The sequence below is a fragment of the Hyaena hyaena genome, unplaced genomic scaffold (genome assembly GCF_003009895.1).
Source record: "Hyaena hyaena isolate Hyena2069 unplaced genomic scaffold, ASM300989v1 scaffold_342, whole genome shotgun sequence".
Classification (NCBI taxonomy): Eukaryota; Metazoa; Chordata; class Mammalia; order Carnivora; family Hyaenidae; genus Hyaena; species Hyaena hyaena.
In genome coordinates this window covers 1700381-1716079 of record NW_024080974.1, presented here as the reverse complement: position 1 = coordinate 1716079, position 15699 = coordinate 1700381, and the positions used below count along the sequence as shown (strand labels likewise).

Genomic DNA, 15699 nt, shown 5'->3' with positions numbered 1-15699 from the left:
TTTTCTAATTCTTTGTTAAGAGTTCTACTGAGATCCTCCACTTTTTGCTCAAGTCCAGTGACCATCTTTATAATCATTACTTCTGTGACCTCCTTGGGCTTGAGTTGAGTCATACCAGGCAGAGATACAGTTGCACTGACCTGCAGGGCACATTTCCTCTGTTGTCCCTTGAGAAGCTTTCATTGGGAGACAGGGTCTGTAGTCAAACCAGACACCTGACTACAGCCAGCTACTGGAATGAACCACAGTTGATTGGTGTGTGTGGTTATCTTCTCCTCTCCCCAGGACAGAAGTCACTTTGGATTTACACTGGCCCATCAGGGATGGTCACATACTGCCAGGCATATGGCACCGCTGTGGATGAGCTCAGGCCAAGGGTATATTGGAGGAGGTGTGTCCAGAGGAGAACACGGTGGTGGGGAAGAGGAGGCAGGGATGCACTTTAACAAGCTGGATGGTGAGTGTTCATGCTCTGCTGATTCTAGTAGATGCCTGAGTATCTTGGCTGGGGGTGGGGAGCAGGAGGGGAAATGGCACTCGCCAGTTCTTTTGTTCTTAGAGAAATTCCCCAAAGATCCCTACACCCCCAGCACATGCTCTGAGATTACTAAATAAACCTTCCAGTATGCCCCAGATGTTCTTCAAACTGTTGCTTCTAGGACAAATACCGTATGTTTGCACGTATAGAAGGATTAGGAGGAATTTAATGGAGAAACATGGGTGAGAAGAAGGGGAAAAATAGTGGGGGGGAGAGGGAGGGAGACAAACCATGAGAGACTTTTGAATGCAGAGAACAAACTAAGGGTAGATGGGAAGGGGTGGAGGGGAATGGGGGTGATGGGCATGGAGGAGGGAACTTGTGGGGATGAGCACTGGGTGTTATATGGAAACCAACTTGACAATAAACTATTAAAAAAAACTGTTGTTTCTATCCTGGATCTCTGTGGGACTGTTTGTTGTGCTGTTTAAGGGTGGAGCCTCTGCCTCCTAGCTCTCCCAGAGCCCAGCCCACTAATTTTTAAAAGTTCCAGATGTTAAGCCCCACTGATTGTTAGGCCCTTCTAGTTTTCAAACCAAATTTTATGGGAATTGATCTTCCCATAAAAACAACTTTCTACTAGTTAGTTGTGGAACGAGGTAAGCTTAGAATGCTCCTACTCTGCCATCTTTCCCAAAAGTCTTCTACTTTTTAATTTAATAAAAATATATCTACACTTTAATACTGATTCAAACTAAAAGTCTAAGAGGAAAAAAGGTGTTCAGTTTTTAACCAGGTTTCATTTTTAAAGTAGGTTATGCTCAGAATATAATCACACTTAAAGACTTCCTTTCAACATATTTCAGGACTCACATAAGCCTGCTTTGTTGAAATATGCATTTACAATATTTATGTTGATATGTACATGTCACTCAATTATTCCAAAGCATAATCAAAATCTAAAATTTCTCCAAAACCAAGGAGTATCATCAATGTTTTATTCTATAGCATTTTGAACACAGAAAGCACTCAATGAATAAACACCACATATACTGTATTGGTAAATTCAGTGCCAAGCCATCAGCTTTCCTCTACTTCATTTAAAGAATGAACATATGGGCACCTGGGTGGCTCAGTTGGTTAACATTCAACTTCGGCTCAGGTCATGATCTCATGGTTTGTGAGTTTGAACCCCACACAGGGGTGCACACTGACAGTGCAGAGCCTACTTAAGATTCTCTCTCTCTCCCTTTCTCTACTCCTCCCTGAATTGTGTGTGTACTCTCTCGTGTGTGCTCTCTCACACATATGATCTCTTTCTCTCTTAAAATAAATAAATAAACTTTAAAATAATGAACATAGAGTGTTCCAGAAGCCCTTTAAGCAACCTCTGTTAGTGAAATTCATAGAAATAGCATCTGATTGTGTATTCTGAGAAAAACTGGCACATTAGCTAAGGATGGTGCTGCATATTTTCCTACGGTGGTTTTGGTAGCACATGAGCTTACTCATCTGCCTTTAGTGTGTCTCTGAAAAATAAAGCTTAAAAGTCACCGACTTAGAGTGCTGCATTGTCCTATAGTTTGATTATTAAATTGTTAAGAATGAAGAAATCATAGAAGTTTTCTGTGCTCTTTACTATGTAAATTGAAGCTAGCAACAATCTTTAATAGGTAGGTGTTGCCTTTAATATTTCAACTTATTCATGCTGAGATCTTTAAAACTCATCCACTTTTGAGAACTGCTTTCTCATTAAATGTCAACCTTACTATTAAATAATGATAACTCTTCTTCCCTGCATGAGAATTGTGGAGGAGAGGAAACTTCAACAGACTTCAAACAACAAACTATTAAAACAGCTTCTTGTTGTGAAGGACAACCTCCCCCCCCCTTTTTAGAAAGCACATGACAAAGTTAGAATAAATGCATTTTCTGTTATCTACTCCTCGGTACACATGTTATCTGGATGTTGCTTCTCATCTTGCTCCACAGCCCACACAACACCCACTGTCTAGTCAGTGAAAGCTCTGTGGGTAGATCACCTTCACAGGAGACAGAAAAAGTCACGATCCTTTGATGGATGAAAGATAAAATACTTAAAATTCAAAAAATAACATAAAAAGGGGGGAATATGGTAGTAATAAGAGAGATAAGAGAATTTGTTGTACCATTTTCCTCCATTTGAATTGGAGGATAATGATGTTTGTAATCTTACATATTAAATAATCCATATATATTCTTTTTATTTATTCTTACCTGTTGAGGCAACAGTAAATATTTCAACCCTATGTGACTTTTGCTAGCTTTCCTTGGATTTTCACTACATAAACAAAAAGAGGAACAGATAGCTGGTTTGGCAGCCAAAACTTCCTTATCCCCAACATAACATCTTTTATCAATCAGATTCTTTCATCACTCAGTGAACAAAACTGTCATGTAAATGTCATAAGCTTTCTTTATTTATAAACGTATCACCTATTCTACCTGGCATGGTAACTGCTTAGTAGAAGTTTATAGAATGACATATACTATACAACATTGGTAGCTTTTCCTAATACATCTTGAGTATGTAAGATATATATGACCCTATTCCTGCGTTCCATGGCCTAGAGGGAGGGTGGACAGGGAGAGCTGAAATGAAAAGGGATGAATGAGACAAAATAGCAGCCTAAAGGGTATAATCAGCTCTCTCAAAGCTTTCACAGAGGAGGTGATGCTTGTGGTATGAATTGAAAGATGAGAAAGAGTTCATTAAGAAGGGGTCAAAAGAATCTCCCAGTTAGAGAAAACTGCATGTTCAGAAAGCATGGAGCACGAAGATACAACCATTTTGGAATAACATTTGGCAGTTTCTTGGGGTTTTTTTCCTTCCTTAAATAGTTTATTGTCAAGTTGGTTTCCATATAACACCCAGTGCTCATCTCAACAAGTGCCTTGGCAGTTTCTTATATAGTTAAGTATATACTCTGTTTACAATCCAGCAATTGCCCCCCTAGGTATTTACCCAAGAAAAACAAAAAGATAGGCCCACCAAAAAAAAAAAAAGGTATTGAATAAGAGGGTTTATGGAAGCTCTATTCATAATAGACAAAAACTGGAAATAACTCAATGTTATCATAGAAGAATAAAACAAACTTATTGTGCAATATTCATACAATGGAAACTACTCCATATAAAGAATAAGCTGGTGATTTCAAAAATATTATGTTAAACTAAAGAAGCCAGACAAAGAAGAGTATATACTCTATGATTCCACTTATATGAAGTTCAAGTACAGGGAAAACTATTCAATAGTGATACAAGTCAGAACAGTAGTTGCTATGAGAGGAGGGGGGAATTAACAGAAAAAGGGCACATAGGGAACTTTCTGCTATGTCACCAATGTGTTAAATTTTGATTGGAGTGGTGTTACACAGCCACTTACATTTATCAAAACTTACCAAATTATGGACTTAAGATCAATACATTTCATTGTATGGAAATTTCTCCTTAATAGAAATAATGAGCAAAAAAATTGATATAATATTAGAACAAATAAACAAAGACATAAAGGCTGAAACTACATAGCTAGTAGTTTAGCAGTGATGAAGCACAGTGTGTGAGCAGTGAAGTAATAGGGAATGAGCCTGGAAAGGTGAGCACTGTGAAACTGGAATGCGAATGGTTCCATGTTTCTGACCAAAAAAAATTGGAACCTAGGTTAAAGAATAAATCTTGGAAGTTAAAGAGTGATTGACTAGGAGCGCCTGGGTGGCTCAGTCAGTTAAGCGTCCAACTTTGGCTCAGGTTATGATCTTGTGGTTCATGAGTTTGAGTCCAATGTCGGGCTCTGTGCTGACAGCCAGCTCAGAGCCTGGAGCCTGTTTCAGATTCTGTATCTCCCTCTCTCTCTGACCCTCCCCTGCTCATGCTGTCTCTCTCAGAAATAATTTTTTTTCATTTAAAACAATTTTTAAAGAAAAGAGTGATTGACTAGCCAGAGACCTCCAGAGATTTTAGAGTTCTCTCTGTTTCCTTATCTAAGGAGAATGAAATTCTGAGCCTTGAAGTCAGTCCTCTAGATCCCAAAGAACTATAAAAGGTAGAGAGTAGCCTATTAGTTTTGTGGGTTGTTTCCTTTGCTATGCAGAAGCTTTTAATCTTGATGAGGTCCCAATCATTTATTTTTGCTCCTGATTCCCTTGCTTTTGGGGATGTGTCAAGTAAGAAGTTGCTGCGGTGGAGGTCAAGGAGGTTGTTCCCTGCTTTCTCCTCTAGGGTGTTGATAGTTTCCTGTCTCACGTTCAGGTACTTTATCCATTTTGAGTTTATTTTTGTGCAACAGAATGGGAAAAGATAGTTGCAAATGACATATCAGATAAAGGGTTAATATCCAGAATCTATAAGGAACTCACCAAACTCCACATCTGAAAAACAAACAACCCAGTGAAGAAATGGGCAGAAGATATGAACAGACACTTCTCCAAAGAGGACATCCAGATGGCCAACAGACACATGAAACGATGCTCAGCATCCCTCCTCATCAGGGAAATACAAATCAAAACCACACTGAGATACCACCTCACGCCAGTCAGAGTGGCTAAAATGAGCAAATCAGAGAACTTTAGATGCTGGTGAGGATGTGGAGAAACGGGCACCCTCCTACACTGTTTGTGGGAATGTAAACTGGTTCAGCCCCTCTGGAAAACAGTGTGGAGGTTCCTCAGGAAACTAACAATAGAACTCCCCTAGGACCCAGCAATAGCACTGCTAGGAATTTACCCAAGGGATACAGAAATGCTGATGCATAGGAGCACATGTACCCCAATGTTCATAGCAGCACTCTCCACAATAGCTAAAACATGGAAAGAGCCTAAGTGTCCATCAACAGACGAATGGATCAAGAAGATGTGGTTTATCTAGACCATGGAATACTACATGGCAATGAGAAACAATGAAATCTGGCCATGTGTAGCAACATGGATGGACCTTGAGGGGGTTATGCTGAGCGAAATAAGTCAGGCAGAGGAGGACAAATATCATATGTTTGCACGTATAGGAGGATTAGGAGGAACTTAACTGAGGAACAAGGGGGAGAAGAAGGGGGTTAATGGTGGGGGAAAGGGAGAGAGGCAAACCATGAGAGACTCTTGAATGCTAAGAAACAAACAGAGGACCGATGGATGTGGGGGGGAGGGGGGAAATGGGCATGGAGGAGGGCCCTTGTGGGGATGAGCACTGGTTGTTATATGGAAACCAATTTGACAATAAACTATTGTAAATAAATAAATATTGAAAAAAAAAATAAAAATAAAACCTAGAGAGTAGGGGTTCCTAAGTGGCTCAATTGGTTAAGTGTCCAACTTCAGCTCAGGTCATTATCTCATGGTTCCTGAGTTCAGAGCCCTGCATGGGGCTCTGTGCTGACAGCTTAGAGCCTCCAGCCTGCTTCGGATTCCATTTCTCCCTCTCTCTCTTCCCCATCCCCAGAGAGTGCTCACTTGCTTGCTCTCTCTCTTTCTCTCTCTCTCTCAAATAAACATTAAGAATTTTTAACTAGAGAGTAAAAAATTTTTAAAAAGTAAAAAGTAAGGGTTTTTCTTCCTCCCTAAAGAAATGATGGGGCAGCATGTAGCCTATATATAAACTTCTAGACTCATAATTTCAAGGTTCTCCCTTTCCCCAACATACAGGATAACATCTGGCTCTCATTGTATCACTTGTGAATGAATGCAGTCATTGCTGTAATGATAATTCTATCTCTGCCCCCAAAATATCACGTTTGTATACTCATGCAGATGAATATACATATAAATTATAAAGATTTATCAAACAGGAATTGGATCATAAGAGCTTCCTATAACATGTAAGAAGTGTCTAGATTTGTCTTGTTGCCACTGGGAAGACAGATATAGAAGGGTTTTAAACACAGGAAAAAGACCATATTTGAGTACAGAAAGATCATTTAGCAGCTCTATGGACAATAAATCCAAGATGATCAAGACTGAAGTCAGCAAGATGATTTAGAAGAAGCAGCCAATAGCCCTGGTAGAAAATGATGGGATAAACATTAGTAATGGGGAATTATCAGAGGGAACTGACATGAGCAATGTCATGAAGGTAGGGAGGAAGGTTTTACTCCTATAAGATGTGATTCCCACACAGTGCCTAGTGGATCTGTACAGAAACACCAGAGACATTACCTTCTTGCATTTCCTTGAACTATACTATCCCCCTGTACCTGCTAATTTGTCATGCCCTTCCACTTATTCACCTGAATTCATCTTCTACTTGTGTTCATTTTCTACTAGTAAGACTCCTGAAAACCTTTAACCCACAAAGCAAAGAACTGGCAGGCACAAAGTAAAAACTCAATAAATATCTGTAACTAAATTAATAAGCATTGCTATAAGTAACATTTATAGAAGATCAACAACTAGAACAACTTACCTCATTTCCCAGACTTCCTACGGGACTCCAACTAATGACATTATGTCCTCAATAAATTCAAACAAATCATTGGAGTCTCATTTTCACTGTAATAAAATATAAACCTTATAAAACTTTAATAAAAATGAAATTCAGAATGAACCTTAACATGAGTTTTTCAAGACATGTGATTGATCAATCTGTTGCTCCCTTAGCGTGACCTAAATTTAGTACCTGGAAACTCTAAAGATTCCTAATAGAGGAGGAAGCCTGGGAAGATGGTGGAATAGGAGGACCCTAAGCTACCCCATCCCATGATTACAACTAGATATCACTTATCTGTGTAAATAAACCAGAGAGTAATACAAAGACTCGCAGGACAAACTCCATAACTAAATGTAGAAAAGAAGCTGCATCTGAAAGGGTAGGAAGGACAGAATAGTTGAAGGCTGCCCACAGGAGGGAGGGAGCTCCAGGTGTGGAGAGGGCAGAGAAATGTTCCATTAGGCCAAGAGCTCAAACAGTGAAGATGAATCCTCATAATGTGTGGCTTTGAAAACCAGAGGAGCTGGGGCGCCTGGGTGGCTTAGTCGGTTAAGCATCCGACTTTCGCTTAGGTCATGATCTCGCGGTTCGTAGGGGCTCGTGGGTTCGAGCCCTGCGTCGGGCTCTGTGCTGACTGCCAGCTCAGAGCCTGGAGCCTGTTTCAGTCTGTGACTCCCTCTCTCTCTGACCCTCCCCTGCTCACGCTGTCTCTCTCTCTCTCTCTCCTAGAAATAAATAAAACATAAAAAAAAAAATTGAAAACCAGAGGAGCTGAATTCTGTGAGTTTGTATAACCAGTGGGACTTGGAACCTGGAGCTTTAAATGTCAGCTGACTCAGCACTGGAGTCAAATAAATAAACTCAGAAATGAAAGGGAGAGATAACAATAAAACCACAGACATACAAAGATGATAAGAGAATATTATGAAAAATTATATGCAAACAAACTGGACAACCTTGAAGAAATGAATACATTCCTAAAAATGTATAACCTCCCAAACCTGAATCAGGTAAAAACAGAAAATGTGAACAGACCAATACCAGCAATGAAATTATCAGTAATCAAAAAGCTCTCAGTTTCACAGGTGAATCCTACCAAAAATTTAAAGAAGAGTTAATACCTATTCTTCTCGAACTATTCCAAAAAAATAGGAAGAAAAAAAATTCCTAAAACTTTCTATGAAACCAGCATTACTCTGATACCAAAACCAGATAGATCCGCTAAGAATGAGAACTATAGGCCAATATCTGTGATCAACATAGATGCAAAGATCCTCAAAAAATATTAGCAAATGGAAACCAACAACACATTAGAAACATCATACACCATGATCAAATGATATTTATCTATGGGATGCAAGGATGGTTCAATAATCACAAGTCAATCAATGTGACACATTACATCAACGACAGAAGAGATAGACACCATATGATAATTTCAATAGATTCAAAAAAATCATTTGACAAAGTACAACATTATAAAAACCCTCAACGAAGTAGGCTTAGAAGGAAAATACCTCAGGATAATAAAGATCATCTATGAAAAACCTAATATAGTTCCCCCTTAATGGGGAAAAACTGAGAGCTTTTCCCCTAATATTAGGAACAAGACAAGGATATCCACCCTCACCACTGTTATTTAACATAGTACTGGAAGTCCTAGCCACAGAAATTGGACAACAAAAAGATATAAAAAGCATCCAAATCAATAAGGAAGAAGTAAAACTGTCACTATTTGCAGACAACTTGATACTAAAATAGAAAATCCAAAAGACTCCACAGAAAAAAAACCTGCTAGAACTGATAAATGAATTCAGTAAAGTTGCAGGATACAAAATCAATGTACAGAATTACGTTGTATTTCTCTACACCAATAATGAAGCAGGAGAAAGAGAAATTAAGGAAACAATCCCATTTACAATTACACCAAAAATAATAATAAGATACTTAGAAACAAACCTAACCAAAGAGGTCAAAGATCTGTACTCTGAAAACTATACAACATTGATGAAAGAAATTAAAGACCACACAAAAAAATGGAAAGATATTCCATGCTCATGGATTGCAAGAGTAACTATTGTTAAAATGTCTATACTACTCAAAGCAATCTACACATTTACTGCAATCCCTATCAAAAAACCACCAACATTTTTCACAGATCTAGAACAGTCCTAAAATGTATATGGAACTAGAAAAGATCTCAAATAGCCAAAGCAATCTTGAAAAAGCAAAGCAAAGGTAGAGGCATCACAAATCCAGACTTTAAGTTATATTACAAAGCTTCAGTAATCAAAACAGAATGGTAGTGACACAAAAAATAGACACAGATCAATGAAATATAGTAGATAACCCAGAAATAAACACACAACTATGTTGTGTCTTTGTCAAATTAATCTTTGACAAAGCAGGAAAGAATATCAAATGTAAAAAGAAAAAAAAAAACAATCTCTTCAACACATAGGGTTGAGAAAATTGGACAGCGACATGCAGAAGAATGAAATTAGACCACTTTCTTACACCATACACAAAAATAAATTCAAAATGGATTAAATAACTAAATGTGAGACCTGAAACTATAAAAATTCTAAAAGAGAATACAGGCAGTAACTTCTTTGACATCAGTCATAGCAACTGTTTTCTAGGTAGGTTCCCTGAGGCAAGGGAAACAAAACCAAAAATAAACTATTGGGACTACATCCAAATAAAAATCTTCTACACTGTGAAAAAAAAAATCAACAAAATTAAAAGACAATCTCCTAAATGGGAGAAGATATTTTCAAATGACATATCAGATAAAGGATTAGTATCCAAAAATCTATAAAGAACTTACCAAACTCAACACCTGAAAAACAAATAATCCAGTGAAGAAATGGGCAGAAGACATGAATAGACACTTTTCCAAAGAAGGCATCCTGATGGCCAACAGACACGTGATAAGATGTTCAACATCACTCATCTTCAGAGAAATACAAAATCAAAACCACACTGAGATACCACCTCATACCAGTCAGAGTAGCTAAAATTAACAACTCAAGAAACAACAGGTGCTGGTGAGGAGAAACAGAAACCCTCTTGCACTGTTGGTAGTATTGAAAACCAGTGCAGCTCCTCTGGAAAACAGAGTGGAGGTTCCTCAAAAAATTAAAAATAGAATTACCCTGTGACCCAGCAATAGCACTACTAGGAATTTATCCAAAGGATACAGGAGTGCTGATTCATAAGGGCACAGGTACCCCAATGTTTATAGCAGCACTTTCAACAATAGCCAAATTATAGAAAGAGCCTAAATGTGCATCAACTGATGAATGGATAAAGAATATGTGGTTTATATATACAATGAAATACTACATGGCAATGAGAAAGAATGAAATCATGCCATTTGCAGCAACGTGGATGAAACTGGAAGGTATTCAATGGAATATGGAAAAAAGTCAAACAGAGAAAGACAGATATCATATGCTTTCACTCATATGTAGATCTTGATAAACTTAACAGAAGACCATGAGGGAAGGGAAGGAGGAAAAAATAGTTATGAATGGAGAGGAAGGGAGGCAAACCATAAGAGATTCAAATACAGAGAACAAACTGAGAGTAGATGGGGGTTGGGGGAGAGGGGAAAATGGGTGATGAACATTGAGGAGGGCACTTCTTGGGATAAGCACTGGATGTTGTATGTAAGCGATGAACCACAAGAATCTACCCCAAAAACCAAGAGCACAATTTATATACTGTATGTTAGCCAATTTGATGATAAATTATATTAAAAAAAACAACAACTGATGGGCACTTGGGTTGTTCAGTCGGTTAAGCATCTGACTTCAGCTCAGGTCATGATCTCACTGTCATTGAGTTTGAGCCCCGGGTCAGGCTCTGTGCTGACACCTCAGAGCTTGGAGCCTGCTTCAGATTCTGTGTCTCCATCTCTCTCTGCCCCTCCCAGGCTCATGCTCTGTCTCAAAAATAAATAAACATTTAAAAATAAATAAATAAATACTCAAGAAACAAGTGTTGGCAAGAATATGGAGAAAAAGGAACACTTGTACACTGTTGCAAGAAGTGCAAACTGGTACAACTACCAGGGAAAACAGTTTAGAGATTCCTCAGAAAGTTAAAAATGGAACTACCCTATAATCCAGTAATCATACAACTGGGTATTTATCCAAAGAATATAAAAACACTAGGGATATACGCACCCCTATGTTTCCTGAAACATCATTTACAATAGCCAAATTATGAAAGAACCAAAATGTTCATCAATTGATGAATGGATAAAGATGTGGTATATATATACACAATATAATATTATTTAGCCATAAAAAAGAATGAAATCCTGCCATTTGCAACATGATGGATGGATCTAGAGTGTATAATGCTAAGCAGAAAAGATAAATATCATATGATTTCACTCATATGTGGAACTCAAGAAACAAAACAAATGAGCAAAGGAAAGAAAGAGAATGAGAGAGACAAATTGAGAAACAAACTCTTAACTATAGACAACAAACTGATGGTTATGAGGCAAGGTGTGGGGGGTGGGTGAAATAGGTGAAAGAGATTAAAAAGTACACTTACCATGATGAGCACTGAGTGATGCAAACGACTATTGAATTACTATATTTTACACCTGAAACTAACAAAACACTGTGTGTTAACTATACTGGAATTTGTTTTAAATTAATAATTAAAAAGAGAGAAGAGTTATCAATAATGTAGCTGTGGGAAATCCCCAGACTGTAAGACCGATTGTCAAGCTGGCCTCTTCCTCAGGAACCATTGATGACAGCCACTGAGATAGAAAAAGTATAAGTGGTGGTGACCAATAGTCTGGATTCCTCCCTGGAATACCTTTAGGGAAAAGCATTAGACTTCTTAGCTTTAACTTCTCACAGAACCTACTGGATGTTAAGAGGAGTAATATCCACGTGAGGTGGAATTAGTTCCCAGGAAACAAAGGAATACCTTGCAATATCACAAGGGTCTTCTAATTCCATATTAGATAAGAAGGACTTTTGCCCTTGAACTGATTTGGTACTTTGTGGAGGGAGGGCACCTCCACAGGAGCCAAGGTGGTTAGGACAAGGAAGAAGAATGCATCTTCTTTATCATAAAAATTTTCCTCTAGGGACCCATTTTGTGAACCTGCACTCAATATGTTGGCTCAAATATAACAGTAAACTTGTGGTCTACATATTAAATGTTTGTTTTTAAGTTGAAAAAAAAAAAGATTCCTAATAGAGATGTACAATCATCTTGATGCCACAAAACACGTTTGAGCTTTATAGTGTCTTTACTTCAGCATGGTGACATTAAATAAGATAGCATAGATGAAAGTACAGTGATACCCACATACATAGTATACAAATAGTAAGTACAAATTTCACCTTTCCCTCTCCATACACATTTCTTATACTTAATGCTCTGCCCTCATTTTTATTTACAGGTGAACCTATGAAAACTGATGAAATTTTCACAGCCTCGTTTAAAATCACAAATATTATTAATGGGCACTGAAATTCATGATACAATTAAAATGTGCTTATACTGCATAGAAAATAAAACAATGGCAGTAGGAAGAAAAAATGTTTCCTCTTCTTCTCTGGAAAATAGGAATATATAAAAATATACATTTAGTGCACATCCAGCCACTCTAATGATTTCAGTAAACAAGGGAAAAGATAAAACTGTATGATAAGAATATACAAAATGAATGGTTCATTATTCTAAATAAGGGAATGAAATAGAAAATAGGTAGACTTTACCACCTATATCCAATTCCAAAAGTTAAAGATATTATTCTTATTCCCCAGTGAACATCTACCATTAGCACTTAATAAAGATAGAAACATTGACCTTCATTCAGTACAGAAAGCAGAGCCTAAAATTGGAGTTATTCAGAGGGTGGCATTGCATTCCAAAGTTGTCAAGTTTAACTTAAAACAAGCTTCCAGTCTAGACCATAAATATGAGAGAACCCACTGATCTACACTGCCGCTTTCTTCAACTCCATAATAAGAATTTTATCAAAGCTTATATCCAACAAATAATGAGGCCAGAAACCAGGGCTTGTAATGTGAGACTAGACTACATATTGGAACTTTAGTTTCACTTCATTCAGGATGAAGGATGTCTCGGGAAAACTTGTCTCTACAGTAGAAAATGCCTAAGAAAGCAGACTGTGGCAATAGAGGCAGGAAAACAAGTACATGGGCTAATCTCAAAAGACTGTACAATCTAGAAATTATGTCTCATTCAGTTCACAACCTCCAACTCATAAAGAGACACTCAGCATTCAGGGTCCAACATTTATTGAGTACCTACTCTGTGCCAGGATCTTTATTAGAAAAGTCTGCTTCTCTTAGTTCATTTAAATTACTTGTCAAACCAAAAATTCTGTATTATCTCCATGTTACAGATAAGGCAAATGAGAACCAGAGAATTACAGGGACCCAAAGTCACATGGTGAGGAAATATCAGAGCTAGGATTTAACTCTGATTTTATACCTCCATGAGCTATATAATATCCACAGTACCACAGTGCAATCATTTCAAAATGTCAGAAAATTCAAAGGTCCTTTCCCAGGGGATGAGGAAAGAAGATGGAGGTGGAGGGAGAAGAGCAGTGCCTCTAGTGACTGAGAGGGAAACAGGTGCATGGTGTGCCTTATGTACATTATGCTAATACATATACAATGGATGGCTCTTTTAAAGGAAAATTTGGATAATTTCTTTTTAAAAATTTTTTATAATATTTATTCATTTTTGAGAGACAAAGTGTGAGCAGGGGAGGGCAGAGAGAGAGGGAGACACAGAATCTGAAGCAGGCTCCAGGCTCTGAGCTGTCAGCAAAGAGCCCGATGCAGGGCTCGAACTCATGGACCACGAGATCATGACCTGAGCCAAAGTCAGAAGCTCAACTGATTGAGCCACCAGGTGACCTTAAATTAAATAATTTCTGATAGTATGCAGAAAACACTTATTTTGTAGTCAGTCTTCACATTTGACTCCAACAAATGAAACCACAAATTTTTCCTTATGGTTCTTTTGCCATTTGGCTTAAAAAACACTGAGCCTCATATTTTACTATAATAAAAGTAGCCTAGTTTCTTTTAACAAAAGAATCCAGAGAGGCCATATGGATGGTGTGATGATCTTCCTGGTATGTTCTAACTCAGCTATGGTCTCTAGGTATTCAACAAAACACTAATATAGGTGTTTCTGTAAAAGTATTCTATAGATGTGATTAAAGTCCATAAGCAGTTGGCTTTAAGGAAGGGAGATTATTATAGATAATCTGAGTGGGCTTGACTGAGTCAGTTTAAAGGCCTTTAAAGTAGAGCTGAGGCTTCTCTGAAGAAGAATAGATTTTACTTACAGACAGCAGCTTTAGTCTCTTCCCTTCTTGACAGCCTGTCCTATTAATTGCAGACTTTGCTATGCCACCTCACACTGTACAAGACAATTCCTTGTGATAAATCTCTTTGATGTATATTTCCTACTAGTCTACTTCTTGATACAGACTGATTTAAGATGCATTATTTTGGACTCCCATGATAAAAGATCCTGGATCTAAACACATCCTTGGTTATATGTTCCCTCAATAAATAAAACATGGTTTGGGAGGTGGAGAGATGGAAGGTGATTTACATTTATTGAGAGCCTACTCAGAACCGAGTATTTCCACATGCATTGTCTCTACTCATTCTGACCAAACCCCACACAAAGTTATCATTAGTATTCCTGCTGTACTTACAAAGGGACTGAAACCAACATAAATCATGTCATTTGCATAAGGTCACAGGCAATCAAAGCAGGATTCCAAAATGGATCCATATAAGGCCAAAGGCAAAACTTCCCATGATGTTTTCCCTAGGAAGATAAACATCTTATAATATTGTCAGCTTATACCATAAAGTTTTCAACTAAAACACTACTATGGCACTGGGAAGTAAAGGGTAAATCAGCAAATAATCCAATTTAGTTAAAAGATTGGGAAAATCTGGAGGATAATCAAATTTTTCCTCAGGCATTGACAGAAACATATAAAACTCAATTTTTATAACAGACTATTGAATTTCTCAGAGGAATGCTGAAAAAGATGCCTAAGTGACCCAGAGGGTTCATTTAAGTATCTCCATTATAGGATTTGGGCTTCAATTTAAAAGGAAAAAAAGTGATTCACATTAAACCAAACAAATCAGGATCTGAAATGTAGCTTTATGCCAATCTGCCACTTAATGGCTTCTCCAGAAATACATCACAGTTACCTTTCTATCCTCCGAGTCTCTTCCTTTAAGAAATTCACCTTGATTATTCTGTGTCTTTAAAGTGCTGAAATTGAACAGTCAAAATCCCAGTTCTATTTAAGAGTGCATCCCTTGGAGCCCAGGGCAACCTGTTACTTAAATATAACATATGAATTCCACTGTATTTCAATGATTTGGGTGACATTTCCTTGACATTCACAATATGTCTATAAATTAGAAGTGCTATAGTTTTTACACAAAATGAATAAAATGATCAAAAGAATCCTCCAGTTACTGCTTACCCCTGGAGGAGGGGGAAGCTAATCGGATTGCTACTCTCTGAATACATCAAGCTATACAAAGAAACACGGTGAAAGCACTAATAAATTGCCTTTTCTCATTATATTTTGCTTTACTTTTATGTTTTGCAATTGATGTAATTACTCATTGTCTTCTACCGAAGCACATTATAGAAAACCTTGATTAATCCATTGAAACCCTCAATTTACTGTAATTTAGTAACCA

The 15699-nt window shown here is 37.6% G+C and overlaps 1 pseudogene; it reads left to right on the top strand.

Moving 5' to 3' along the window:
- Window positions 1–345: 345 nt before the first annotated feature.
- Window positions 346–15699, top strand: part of LOC120243419 — a 33154-nt pseudogene continuing 17800 nt past the window's right edge.